The sequence below is a fragment of the Falco biarmicus genome, chromosome 20 (genome assembly GCF_023638135.1).
Source record: "Falco biarmicus isolate bFalBia1 chromosome 20, bFalBia1.pri, whole genome shotgun sequence".
Lineage (NCBI taxonomy): Eukaryota > Metazoa > Chordata > Aves > Falconiformes > Falconidae > Falco > Falco biarmicus.
The window spans coordinates 3,172,501-3,186,739 of NC_079307.1; the positions used below are offsets into that span (position 1 = coordinate 3,172,501).

Below are 14,239 nucleotides of genomic sequence, written 5' to 3' on the forward strand. Positions count from 1 at the left end.
GTGCATCCATCCAACCCTGAATGCAGCAATTTCATTCATTTTTCATTTCTGTCTTGCTCCTGTTCTCACAGCTGCAGCAGCAGCAGTGCCCAAGCTTTGCCCAGCTGGCACCTTTTCCAGCCTCCCAGGGAGGAAAATGCTTTCAGAGTGCCAGCCTTGCCCCTCGGGCTTCTATTGTGAGGTACCTGGCCTCAGTGCCCCAACCGGAGAGTGCTGGGAAGGTAAGTCATGAATAAACTGCACTGCATTGCAGATTGGCAAAGTCTCTGGGGATGTGCTCAAAGGAGCACGTGTTTGTGTGTATTAGGTTCAGAATAAGTGTCTTCCTGTGAGTCACTGTTTTAGAGTGGAAAAGCCAAAGGTGGAAAAGCCGTTCACTTGCTGGGAGATCTGGCAGGAGTCAGAGGGGTGCTGTAGACTGCACAGGCACCCAGAAAATAGGAGTTACATTTTCACAATGTCCAAATGTTGTTCTGTGCATCTTTCTTACAAGAGATGACTGCTCATTATTGACTCTTGAGCCTTCCTATGGATGAAAGTTTAGAGTCTTCATGCCTGGCTTCATTTTCAATGGTTTCATTCTCTTGGCTGGAGAACAAATTCTGGTTCTGTGTGAAAAAAACCTTAGAGGTTAAAGCAAATAATTCAGATGTGAAAGCAGAAATAGTAATGTCTGTGTATTTGAAACCATTAAAATACTGGCAAGGGGAAACCTTTATTTGAAGAGTTTCAGTAACTGAAAGGAATTAGAGATGAGTGCTGTGTCCCTAAGTGTCTTCCTGTGCTACCTGTAAGTTTTACTCTGTGTTCTGGGGACCACTGGGTGGTAAATCTCCTTCTAAAGAGTGCAGCAAGTAGAAAGCTTTGATGTGTATTTGTCCCAGCAAGACTATGATTCAGATCAATAGTAATTTAAGTCAGCAATAGATTAATTTTTTGAGTGGCCAGTGAGGTGCTTTGTAAGCCTGGGAGAACCTGTTCTCTCCTAATGAGCAGCACCTCAATAGCTAGTGTCTCTCAGTGACTCATTTAGTTTTCTTTCCCATATTTTCACTGCAGGTTATTACTGTGACAGCCAGCAAGGGCCAGTTATTGATTTCACCCTTTACCCGTGCCCGCAAGGTTTTTACTGCCCGCCAGGGACAAACAGGAGCACTCAGTACAGCTGTCCCGCAGGAACCTTTGGACCAAGGCAAAAACTGAAAACTGTCAAGGAATGTCAAAGATGCCCACCAGGAAAATACTGTGGATTCTCTGGACTTGCTGCCCCAACAGGTGTGTTTGCTGTTCTTCTGAGTATATGTGCTACTGCTAGAGAGTTGTGTCAATGGCTGATGGCTAGTGCCAGGGAGTTAGGACTAGGGTTCTGGTCTCAGCTAAGGTGAACTGTCCCATTTTACATTCAAGAACTTCCTGAGAAAGAAAAAGATTCTTTCTTTATAAGCAAGTGAGAGAGGGACTGCAGAAACTAGAATTCTGTGTATGATACCCCATCAGAAAATGCAGTGGGCAGTTTTCCAGTGTCAAACCTGTCTGGCATTCTTTTTAGAATTAAGAGGGTTTTTTCAGCCTAGTTCCCAAAGAACTGATCCTTTCACGTAAGTGATGCGCGTGTAATTAGGCTTAGCAGAGAAAGAGAGGACAAAATATGCAGCAATGATCTCTCTCTAGTTTTTTTCAAGATTGTTTTTTTCACATTGGCATTGATGATTTTGTTGTCACTCTTTTGCAAAGCACTTCATAAATTTCTTAATGTTTCAGGCTTCACTTAAGGATGTGTTGAATATGTGCCTAAAGAGAAATGTGTGCTTAAGTAGTTGCCCAATATGGAGGCAGTGCTCAGTCAAAGCTCAGTAAAGTGCTTTCCTGTCTAGGAACTGTCAGTCTGGCATCTGCTGCTGATTCTGCACTCCTTACGGTTACAATCAGCTCCTCTGCTTGATGACCATTACATCACTAATTTGTAGACTGGCAGTGGCTCTGCACGATGGCATAGCAAATGATTATTTCAGTCTGTATTCTGAAACTTGCATCTACCTGCCTATTATTTTAATATATTCATGGGGTTTGTATATGTTATTCTGTTTTCCAGGAGATTGTGCTGAGGGATTTTGGTGCAAAAGCGGTGCCCAAGTAAGAAACCCTCAAGACGGAGAATCAGGACTTCCTTGTCCTCCTGGTCATTATTGTCCTGAAGGTATGCTTTGCTAAAGCATCATTTTTCTTAATTCGTAGAAAGCATGAGGTGGCATTTCCCTCGCTCTGGTGCAACTGATTTTGCCAGGTGCACCACTTCCATCACCGTGCCCTCCTGGCACATGGTCTGGCAGCGAAGGCAGTGGGCGTTTGCAGGAATGCCAGCCTTGTCCTGGGGGATATTACTGCAATAGCTCCGGGCAGAGGGCCCCTTCAGGACCATGCAGCCCAGGGTAAGTAGAAAAGCAAATGTATTTATGTACGCTGTTGTAAGAAGAGGTGTTCTACAAGGGGTTTTCTTTACCCTTTTGAAATAAAGAGAGCGTGTTCCTGTATTCACGGCTGCAGGTACTACTGTGTCACTAGGGCCCAGACCCCAACCCCCACTGATGGCCTCTCAGGAGCTCCGTGTCCAGTGAGTCACTTTTGTCCTCTTGGATCCAGGAGTCCAGCTCCATGCCCCCCTGGCTCCTACATGCCACACACTCATGGAGAGAAGTGCAATGCTTGCCCAGAAGGTGAATACTGTGTGTCTGGTGAGAAGGCACAGCCGTGTCCCCAGGGTGAGTTAAGGTCACACTTAAATGTCTGTCTTTGATTTTCCAAAGACGGCTGATTCTGATGTGGGTTTTTTTTTTTTTTTCCAGGCTATTTCTGTCCCAAGGGCACAGCTCTTCCAATTGCTTGTCCGGCAGGGTCCTATAACCCTTCACAAAGGCAAGGCAGCTGCCTCCCCTGTCCTGCAGGGTAAGAGTTGTGACAGCTTAGCATTATACGTATGACTAAGGGACTGTTGGAAATAATTGTTTATTCAGTCATCATGGAGGAATATGTGGTGGGAAAAAGAGTTATTTTACCACTGTAAAGCACTTGTCTCTGTGAGGAAGCAGAGCAACTATTAAGCTCTGTTTAGCAACGCTGTACAGTTGATTAGGGAACCGGGCAAAGCCCTAAACCAGGTTACAACTACACTGGAAAGGAATTTAGATCAGAAGGCTCTTCAGAGCAAGGAAACCATTGGCACCATAAACTTTTTTCCGTGTCTGAAGTAGTAGATGGTTCCCTTGGCAACAGGCTGGCATAGGCCCATGGAAGGGAAAGAGGATCTTGTGTATCACCTGATGCTGAGCCTGCCTTTTCCTTGGGGGATTCCTCTCCAATTACTGACTGGATTTGACCTTGATTAACTTTTACAAGTTGATGAATCACAGCCTGGATGTGTTATGACTCAAGTTAAGAAAATTATGTCTCTGTGGCTTTTGCAATTATGCTATCAATTTGGCATATGAGGAAACAACTGAGAATGTAGTAATATGCATAAGCAGGTTTCTTCTGTGGTCAATACAGCACAGTGCAGCAGCCACATTAGCCTAGCTAGCCCCACTGTTATTATTCAAGTACTTGTGGATAGAATATTGCTAGGAAATGTCTTTTTTTTTTTTTTCCTTCCCCCACTTTTGTTTTTTTAAATCTCTCTTTGGACCAGGTTCTTCTGCCCCAAAAATTCTTCTTCCTTTTCGGAGAATCAGTGTTCAGCTGGCCACTACTGCCCTACTGGTACTGCTTCTGCAACTCAGTTCCCATGTCCTAAGGGGACTTACAACCCACAGACTGGAAGCAGCCTGATGTCTCACTGCACCCCTTGTGACCCAGGTAAACAGCAAATAATGGTGACAGGAGAATATATGAAAATGTGTATTGAATGCCCTTGAGCTTCAGTGGTTCAGTGGATGAATTGTGTCAGTATGTAGCTTGCTCTCAAGTATCTTTCTGGATTTTTTTTCTGCCGGTACTAATGGCATTGCATCGCTTTATCAGGGCACTACTGTGCGCTTGCGGGGCAGTCACATGTTACAGGACCCTGTTTGGCTGGATTCTACTGCAGCAGAGGTGTTTCTAGTCCAACACCTACAGATGGCCTTCTGGGGAACGCATGCCTGAAGGGAACTTACTGTCCTGTGGGCTCTGCCTTTCCACAGCCATGTCCTCGTGGTTATTACAGCAACTCAACTGGGAATACTGGGATCGAGGACTGTCTCCTATGTGATGCAGGTACAATACTGAAAGAAAGGATTAGCAAGATTCTAGCCAGACACCAGCATTTCTAGGGCTCCTGAGAAACTTTGTGGTTCTGTAGCAGACAATGACAAACAACTGCTTTGTTGGAGAGAGATGTTAGGCAGAGCATAGAGAGACTAAATCTGCCACTTTCCCTTGTAAGGGGATACTCGCAGTGAAGTGCAAGCCTCTGCACTGTGAGCTTCCCTTTCCACCCTTTCCCTAGATGCTTTGGTACTTTTGAGGTGATACAAGGAGTGCTGTTTGTTCAGGCATGTAAGCTCTGTACTTGCAGCAATTCTCAGTACAAGGATTTGGGGAATAGATGTGGGTGACATCAAACATGATGCTTCAGTGATTATTATTTATCACTATGTACTTGCTGTTGTCTGTCTTACGTGACCAATACCTTTATGGTCATTTTGTGGTGCCCCTTAATTTTAAGGGTATTTCTGCAATGAGACTGGACTTGTGTCTCCAACTGGATTATGTGAGGCGGGATTCTACTGTAGTGGAGGAACCATTTCTCCTAAACCTCCCAGGGTAAGCTGTGCTTGGGGTGTAAATAGTGTAAAAATGGAACAGAAGACCATAGGGTCACTTTAGTTCTTTTCCCCTGCATTAAACTCTCCCATACCACATTATCTTCTCTGTCAGGTGCATCTGGATTAATGATAGTGAAAGAGGCTAAAGGCAGCAAAATACACCTGGCCTTCCTTCAGCTTTTACATCTGAGAGGTGACCAAGAATAGCTCGATCTTTGCATATTGATGCTGCAAAGTAGAGTGGAATGCCATGTCAGATTAAAATAACAGAGGTTAGGAGTGCACAAGTTCAGTTAGAATACTGCATCTGTCAGCCCACTGCCTAGGCAAAATACAGTAAGAATTTTCAAAGATGATAACAAGACACTGGTTTTATGCCACAGCTCTCTGCGGGCTACAGATGATGAAAGGGTGGTGCCATCTTCCAAATAGCCAGCCCAGCAAGATTTGTTATGGGCAGAATTCTGATCCCTTATTTTGGAAGAAGATAGGTGTGCAGCCTTAAAAGACTGAATGATGAGCGTAGGGTTTCATACTAGTCTAGTTCTCTCCACCATCGGAATCTGATGTAGATCTTTTTGCAAGGCCACCCTCTGAGTTTGTGGACTGTAATTATGGTGTTTTTCTTCAAAGACGGCAGTCAGTGGAGGACCATGTCCACCTGGACATTACTGCGTGGTGGGGAGCAGCAGAGCCCAGCCGTGCCCTCCAGGGAGTTATAGTCCGTCATGGAGTATGGCACAGTGTTTGGAGTGCCCAGAAGGCTTTTACTGCACAGCTGTCTCCACAAACTACACGGATTGCCCTGCAGGTGGGTCTGATTGCACCTACCTGCTCATCCTGGGAAATCTTGTTTAAGGGATTAGCAGATGCCCCTACAGCTATTTGGAGTAGATTTGTCATTCGGCTGGGTTGCGTGAGGCTGGACCCATCAGTGACCCGTGGTCAAAGCACTTAAGCTCTCTGAGATTCAGTTTGTGTCTGAATGTGGAAAATGGTAATTAGAGCAAACAGTTTTGACAGGAGACCTTTATCACACACTTTAAGATCTTCTCTTTAAAAAACTGCATGCTATTACAACTACTGCTAATCATCAGCCCTGATCAGCTTCATTTTATGCAGCTAGTGTGATGTAGCTATTGCAGAGCAGTGATAAATTGCAAAGATGGGCCCACCGTCATAGCCTGGGATCAGTCCTGCTCAGAAAGAGATGAAGAGAGTGCTGTATGTGCAGGTCGGCTATTCTTCCTGGGCTATTACCGGCATGGGTTAACCTTTATGAAAGCTGCCTTCTTTCCTAGGTCACTATTGCCCCAGGAATACAGAATTTGCCACACAGTATCCTTGTCCCCCTGGAACCTACAGTGAAGCTTTAAATATCTGGGCTGCTTCCAAGTGCCAGCTGTGTCCTCCTGGAAGGGTCTGCTCCAAGCCAGGCCTAGCAAGACCAGATGGACTGTGTGCGCCTGGGTGGTTTTGTCCACCTGGATCTACATCAAGCAAACCAGTGTTTCCTGGAAATTACTCTGGTATGAAGTGGAACAGTAAAGCATGATGATGATTATTATTGAGAAGGTGGTGTTACAGAGTCACCTAAAGGACCCAGCCAGGTTCAGGATGGCTTACTTTCCTTTTTTACTTTCCTTAATTCCGTGCTCTAGTTCTGTTCTTCCTGAGCTTTTTAGATAAGACAGAGTGCTTTCAGTTCTTGTGGTTTAATTCAGTCTGTGTCTTTTCTGTTAACAGGCATGGCAGTTCCAACTTTTGGATCTCTTGGGTTGTGCCAAGCAGGAACCTTTTGTCCTGCTGGTTCGTTTCTTCCTCTTCCCTGCACTCCAGGTAGGAGAAGAGTCTTTCTTCCTTAGTTGTGGTGAGTTGATTTTTGGTACATATGTACTCTTTTTCCCTTTTGCCAAAATCAGTAGGCAATCCCAGTCTTTTGCTGTGACTGGTTCTGGTGTCTCTTAAATGACAGCCTTGCTTCTGCCCCCCGCATCAGGTTTGTACTGTGCAACTGCAGAGCTTGCAGCTCCATCGGGTCCCTGCGAAGCCGGCTTCTACTGCACGGGGGGCTCCACAGTCCCAAACCCAGTGGATGGAGCAGTGGGGAACGTTTGTCCTCGAGGCCATTTTTGTCCTGCAGGGAGTTACTCTCCATCTCCATGCCCCCCAGGTAGGTTTGATGGCAGCTGCTGCATGCTGTTGTTTGACTTCCCAGTGCACTGCTGAGCTTGTCTGAGTCTGTGCCATAGTTCTGCAGCCCCTTGTTACTTTGTGCTGAAGCGTGCCTTTATGTTCCCGAAGGGACAGCTGCTGTCAGCACGAAAGCTCAGCCTCTAATCCAGTGCTGTTGTATTGGAAACATCAGTCCTAAATGTGCATTCAGTCGGTAATTGCAGAATTGCCCCTGGAGCCTGGGTCGGTGCCTACATGCTGCTGCACAGCTGCTGGGAGGAAGCTCTTTGCTGAGCCCTCCTGAAGGAGAGGTCGCACAGCCGAGCGCGTGCAAGAGCCTCTGCCGTCCTCTCTGCACAGTGAGAGCTGTCCTCTAACATCACTATTAGTGAGATAAAGGATTAAGTTGTGAGAAAGATGGGAATATTTGTTTCTTTCCCAGATTAAATCCGTAGTTACTTTAGACAAGTAATTGCACTGCTCAGTCCAGACCAGAAATAAATAGGAATTCACCTCAGGTGGCACTGAGGACCAACCTCTGACAGACCCCTCTTACAGGACAGCTGTCATCTGCTCTTCTAAGGGAGTGCTGGGGACTGCACTCCTGAATCCCTTCCTAGCCCACATCCTTTTGGCATCTTCTGTAAGAGGTAGCTGGGGCTAGTTTAGCGAGGAAGTTACTATGTGAGCAGCTTGTGCTGCTCTCCATAGCCACTTCCAGCAGAGTCTAGGATGATGTAAGAATGTGCTTTTGGTGGCTTTTTATTTTCAGGCTCCTTTTTGGCACATCGTGGTGGCCAGTCAGCACAGGATTGCCAGGCCTGCTTCCCAGGGTGGTTTTGTTCTCAGCGGGGTCAGAGCTCCCCGGAGGGCTTGTGTAAAGAAGGATGGTTTTGCCCAGAGGGTTCTGTGTCAGGCCAGAATTCAGGTAGGAAATCTTTGGGATCGTTCTATACCCACAGGATTTGCAGTGGCAAGATGATCTGAAAATCTGACTTTACTTACAGTTTGAAGTTACGTTTAGGAATAGCTAGCTATTTAGATTTAAAAATGTTTTACAAAAATTATTGCACTTAACACAGGTTAAGGAGGGGGCAATTGTGTGTAAATGTAGTAGAAAAAATAGGGGACTTTACCAAGGCAAATAATCAAGCTGAAAAAACATCCAAAGATGAGTTTTTTCCTTGTGATATTCTCAACTTTGTTAGAAAGAGCTGGTGGGCGAGAGGTTATGTGCAGTTGTCTGTTCTTCCTTTCATAAGGGTGAGGTAGAGGTAAGTGTAACTCAGATCCTGATGTCCTGAAAACGTGCAGGTGGCTCTGTGAAAAGGACGATAGTGAACCGTGTGGCAGTGCAGGGGCTGCAGCCCCTCCAGCTTTCTGAAAGCCCTTAACGGCAATGCATCTGCATGGCCCTTCAGTTAAAAGCCTAGCACTCGGTGGTACATGAAGTTGGTGTTCAGAGTGCAGTGCGTGGGCCTCCATGGCTCAAACCTGGGCTCAGCAATGGTTTTAACAAAACTGGGAGCTGGAGGGTGGGGGTTCTTTCTAAAGCTGTTGTCTTACTAAATATTCCAATTCTAGGTTTGTGGTGATGCTTCCTCTAATGGCACTGTACAGCTGTTTAGGACATAAGCAGAGCAGTGACATTGCAAGTGTATTTCTTTTTTTGCTTCTAGACTATTTGTGTCCTGTGGGTCACTATTGCCCCACTGGCAGCCCAGAGCCCATGCCCTGTCCCTCTGGAAAATATCAGGACCAGGCTGGTAAAAGCCAGTGTGAAACATGCCCCGCAGGAATGTAAGTGAAATGGATGTGCTCCATCCTCTTGTTGCTTTCCTTAGGAGTAAACCTGTATTTTCTTCTGCCTTAGGCTGCTCTGTGTGTTGTATCCTTTGATGCACAAGGCTGGTTTTCTTGTTTCTGTTTTCCTATCCCTTTTCCCTTTGTTATGTCACTTTCTGTACTGTAACCCAAGTATTGTAGAAAATGCGTCCTGGTAGGTCTGTCTGCTGAGATGGACAAAATAGTCTGTCAAGACCGGTTGTATCTTAGCTCTCCATTTGTTTCCTTTTATTGTGTAGTCTTAGACTGTCAGTGTTGTGCAGAAAAAGTTTCTTAGTCTCTGGCAGAACAGAGGGAGAGCATGGACTGAGGCAAGACTTAAGTTTGTTGGTTTTTTGGTTGTTTTATTTGTGGGGTGTGTGTTGGGTTTTGGGGTTTTTTTGTAGGTTCTGTGCCCTAAAAGACCACCCAGGTGATCTCCAAGGGAACTTCACACATGGAGTGGTCACACCAATAGAATGTCCAGCAGGCTATTACTGCCTGTCAGGAACAAAAGCTGCCAATCAGTACCCATGCCCAGAGGGCACCTACAGCAACCAAACTGGACTGGGAAATCCCAGGGAATGCAGACCTTGTCCTGGGGGCACATTTTGTGCTAGTTCAGGTAGGAATCACATATGGATTAAATACAGTCTTAGACTGGTTTGTATCTAGGAGAATCAAAAAGTTCCACCAATGTGTGAAGTGTTCTTCTTCATGCAGTTCATTTGACTTTTAAGTAGCGTTTGTACTGATCTCTGGGACCCCTTGAACAGAGATTCTTTGTGATTGTTTTCAAGGTTTTTGCAAAGTATCTTTTGTAAGTTTAATTAAAGAGTCAGAGCGAGGTGGTTTTGTTTTAGCAAAGATTATGAAACCAAAAACCAAGCAGCTTGGGTTCTAGGACTCATTCGTTCTCAGTTGTCACTTGGTGGTGAGACTGGTACTGGTCAGCCTCTTCTGTAAAGGTGATCCAGAGAGCTGTTCAGGCCTTTAGCTGTCTGGTACTCAGTTGTGTAAGTAAATACGGAGACTGTAGATTGAGCTTTTAAGTGACAGAACTAGTCACAGGCCAGTAAACTCTGAAATCATCATGCTGACAAGGCTTGTCTGGTTTGTTTAGTTTGGAAGCTGTGATTTATGTAATGCCATTGGCTTATTTGACTTCATGCTCCTTTTCTTTAGGACTGTCATCCCCAAGTGGTCCTTGTTTGCCTGGGTATTACTGCACTTCAAAGGCACGTATACCCAATCCTGTTAATGATGAGACAGGCAACTTCTGCCCAGCAGGCCATTACTGCCCACCAGGTAGCAGCAAGCCAGAGCCATGTCCCACTGGCACGTTTTTAATTCACTCTGGGATGTTTTACCGTAATGCCTGTCTGCCCTGCCCTGGGGGGAAGTTCTGCCAAGGAGAAGGTCTGGCCAGTGTTTCTGGTGTGTATTGCTTGCATCTAATCATCTTTTTTTGTCTCCCAGTTTGGAATTTTTGGTGTTTTGTTGTTGCTTAAACCTAATCCCAAAGCTTTTCTTTCTTGCAGGAACATGTTACGCTGGGTATTTCTGTGATCTTGGATCCATGCAGCCAGATCATAAGCGCTGCCCCCCTGGCTTCTACTGTCCTGAAGGCTCTGAATCCCCAATCCCATGCAGCCCTGGAAGCTTTAACCCTGACAGTGGCAAATGGCAGTCAACAGACTGTCAGCTCTGCCCAGCTGGACACTTCTGCAGTGGTGAGTCTTAGCTGTCGTATTTGGGAACTGGGGGGTTATGCAATGTGAGTCATGATAGATGCCTGCTACAGCTTTATTTCTTACAAGCTTGTCCTTAGCAGATACAGGAAGAACGAACTCAGTAAGTGCCACGCATCATCTTTGGTTAGCGACGGTTTCTGCAGGATGTACACCAAGGATAAATGCCCCGAATCGTTTGTCTTCCAAAACTCCTGTTGGGTTCTCAGTAGCAGTCTCAGGTCACCCATAACACTTCTTGCTTGCTTGCTATTACACCTTCTTTCTTCCTTGGCTCAGCCACCTCCTCTAGATGTCTTGTATGTCTTCGGCCTCTCAGGGAAACAAAATATCCTGGCAAACAGGCGCTTGGTACTGGCTAGCAGCCAGGGTCTGTGCTCTGAGGCAGCTGCTCCTTCTCAGAGGTTCTCACCATCTGTCTGTACAAGATGTTTATTTGCTCCCCCGAACACTGAATTGTTTGTGGTCACTCTGACAGTAACAGATTCATCCATCAACTTCCATGAGACAAAGAGGCTTTTCCTTTCTCAGGTGAGGACCTGAGGCAACAGGGAGGAAATGACTTGACTGAGCTAACACGAGTTCACAGCAGAGCTGGAACCACAACTGAGAGCCTCAGAATCACAGCTGAGCATTTTAATTGGAAACCTATGTTTCCCCCAGACATGTAATTCACAACTGACTTTCCTATGCGATAAGATGTTCTCTGTGTGAGGCTTCACAGAGAACTTCAGAGAAAAGGTACTTTCTGACGCATGTTACAGGTCTATGATGGAGATCAGGATCTCAGGAGATACGGGTTTCCATTCTCTTTGATCTGGCAAAGGAAAAAGAAAGGTATTGCTCTTGTTGTTTTAGGGCTGGGCAAAACCACTGCTGAAGGACCGTGTTCTGCAGGTCACTACTGCCCACGTGGCCAGTCTTCAGCTACTCCCATTCCCTATCGCTGTCCACGAGGCTTTTACTGCCCCGTGGGATCTGCTTTTCCTATACCCTGTGAGAACGGGACATATCGGTCACAGGAGAGGAAGGACTTTTGTGACCTCTGCCCAGCAGGACTCTTCTGTGAACAGCCTAACAAAAGTGAGGAGTCTGGAAGGGGCTGTGTGTTGCGATAAAAAGAGCTTCCATGTCACCGAGGGCTGAGTCTTCTTGTTAGGCTTAGTAGAACAAAAAGGGATTTTGAATGCCGTGCCTACCTTTGTTCTGTTAAGGTTCTACTAAGTCGGTTTTACATGGATTGGACAGGACAGGCAGGTGCATCAGTTTCTGCCAGGAATGGAAGTGGAAACTCATTACAAAGAATATGAAGTTGTAGGTGAACAAGTAGGCTGAAGCCAAAACTCTCCTATCTGAGGAAAGTAACTCCATGCCCAGGAAAATAAAAGTAACAAAGATATCCGTGTATGGCAGCTTATGCATGCAAGAAAAAAATGCAGAAAATATGGCTGCACAGGTGTGATTGAATTCCCTAGATGGGATTACTCTAAAAAAAAAACCGTAGACAGCTCCTTTGTAGACATCTGCATCTGAGCTAGTTTTCTGTACTCCTTCTGCAGTCAACGGAGAGAAAGAGGCCCTTCTGAGGTGGAGTTTATCTTTCTCATTTTAGATGTCCACCTTAGGATGAGACGAATTGCACTTGAAGTGCAGTTCCTCTGGAAGTGCTGTTTCTCTCCTATTACTGTGATGGGAATCTGAACAACTAAATCGGAAGTACGCACGAGGAATCTCATGACCTGGCTCTGGCTGAACTAACAGCGGAGGAAGGCTGACTATGGCTGACAGAGAATGACATTGCCAGTCACCTCTTGTAGTATCTTCTGAGCAAGATGCTGTTCTTTGTTTCCTAGGCTCTGGAGCACATTCTCCTGAGGTGTGCCCTGCTGGATACTTCTGTCTGCCTGGTACCAACTTCAGTACAGAGCATCCATGTCCGAAGGGTACCTTTGGACCCAGGACTGGTGCTGCTAACGAGTCTGACTGTGAGCCCTGCCCTGCAGGTAAGGAGGGACTTGGCACAAGAAACCCAGGGAGCATACGTGGGAAGGTTGAGGAAAATACAGCTTCTTCCTTTGTGGTGTTGATGACTCCTTTGTGCAGGTCTTCACACTGAGATGGTTTTTCTGTTCATTTTAGGTATGTATTGCTCAGCACCAGGTCTATCACAGCCTTCTGGATTTTGCTATTCAGGTTATCATTGTGCCAAGGGAGCCATCAGCCCAGCCCCCTTCCAACACAGGGTGAGCGTGTGCCAGGCAGCAGCACTGTAAACCTAGTGACCTGGGGACAAGGACTGGTCTCTCACAATCTCGCAGCTATTGGTGTAACATTTTCCAGGCGTTGCTGCTCTGTATGGGGTTGCTCATGCCTTCTACGGCTGCCCCTGGAAGCTCCTTAGATGATGTGATGTGCTCCTCTTAATGTTTGCTGGAATATGTTGCTGCCTACTAATAAATTCTGGCCATACGTGAGTTTCTGTGGATTGCACTTGGAGTGTGCCATCCAGTACCTCCTCCAAAAGATGGTACCAGGGATAGCACAGCCACGCCTCAGCAGCCAGTGCCCTTTTTATGCCAGCCATGGTCTTCATTTGGTTTCAGTGGCAGCAAACTCTTGGACTTGGCTCCTATGTGCCCTTTCCAGAACCTGTCTCTGTACTACATTGTACTAAAGCTTTTTTGAATAACGCTTTTTCTCTCCTCTATATTTTTCTGATACAGGTGGAATCTTCAGGCCTTGGTCTGCCTGGTAATGACATCTGTCCTGTAGGGCATTTCTGCCCCAGTGGTACAGAGTATCCCGTGCCCTGTCCTCCTGGATCCTTCTCTACCGTCGTGGGGCTGGAGGCAGAGGACCAGTGCCAGCCCTGCCCAGCTGGACGCTATTGCAGTGGGGCAGGACTGTCTGATCTGGCCCAGACATCGCTGTGTAACGCAGGGTGCGGTGAGACTGTCACTTGTTAGCGGTGAAATACAGCCCAGCAGGATTGCTATAGGCTATAGTGGAGGCACTTCCAAACTAAAAGATACTGGGCCTCATTATCTCATCGAATGCCTTGTATGCAAATATTTATACTCAAATAATTAAACTGTGAAGGACTTTTGTTCTTAGCCCTTCAGGTCAGCTATGTAGCATCTACTTGGTGACCTCAGTAGTCATTCAGAGCCATTCCTTTTCCCTTTATGTGCGCCTGACGTCCAGTCCCAGCATTATAGATGTGTTCGCACTGTTTTCACAAGAGGTTTAGTGTATTGCAAATCCTTTATTTAGCGTGATAATCACACTTGCTGAGAACTGGACCTGGGCATCCTTTTTCCCTTCTGTGTTTTATCCCTTCTCCCACAAGGTGGTGCAAAAACCAGTGACAAGGTAGCATTTCCAGCCTGTAAAATGCAAGCAGAAACATGCTGTTAGCGCTATTTGTCCATCTCATGAGTATGCCTCATAGCAAGAGGCTACAGAAGCTCGGTTTATTTTATCTGTGTAAGAGAATCTTAGAAGTGATTTCATGGTAATGTAATGAGATTTCATGGGAAAGGCTTTCTGGTAGCAGATATCTCTTGAATTTAGTGGAGAAAATCGCTGTGAAATGTGGCTAAAAGTTGAAGCTAAGCTCAGAAATACAAGTGAGGGCTACATTTGGAATGACTAAAAATAATTAGCCACAGAAATAGACTGCTTAGGAAT

The 14,239-nt window shown here is 46.0% G+C and overlaps 1 long non-coding RNA gene across 1 annotated transcript; it reads left to right on the top strand.

Moving 5' to 3' along the window:
• The first annotated feature begins 2,255 nt into the window (after positions 1-2,255).
• LOC130141754 (uncharacterized) lies at positions 2,256-4,197 on the top strand. Its single transcript, XR_008819165.1, has 5 exons — positions 2,256-2,429; positions 2,545-2,759; positions 2,844-2,943; positions 3,683-3,849; positions 4,015-4,197. It is a non-coding gene; the product is annotated as an uncharacterized LOC130141754 (long non-coding RNA).
• The last annotated feature ends 10,042 nt before the right edge of the window (positions 4,198-14,239 follow it).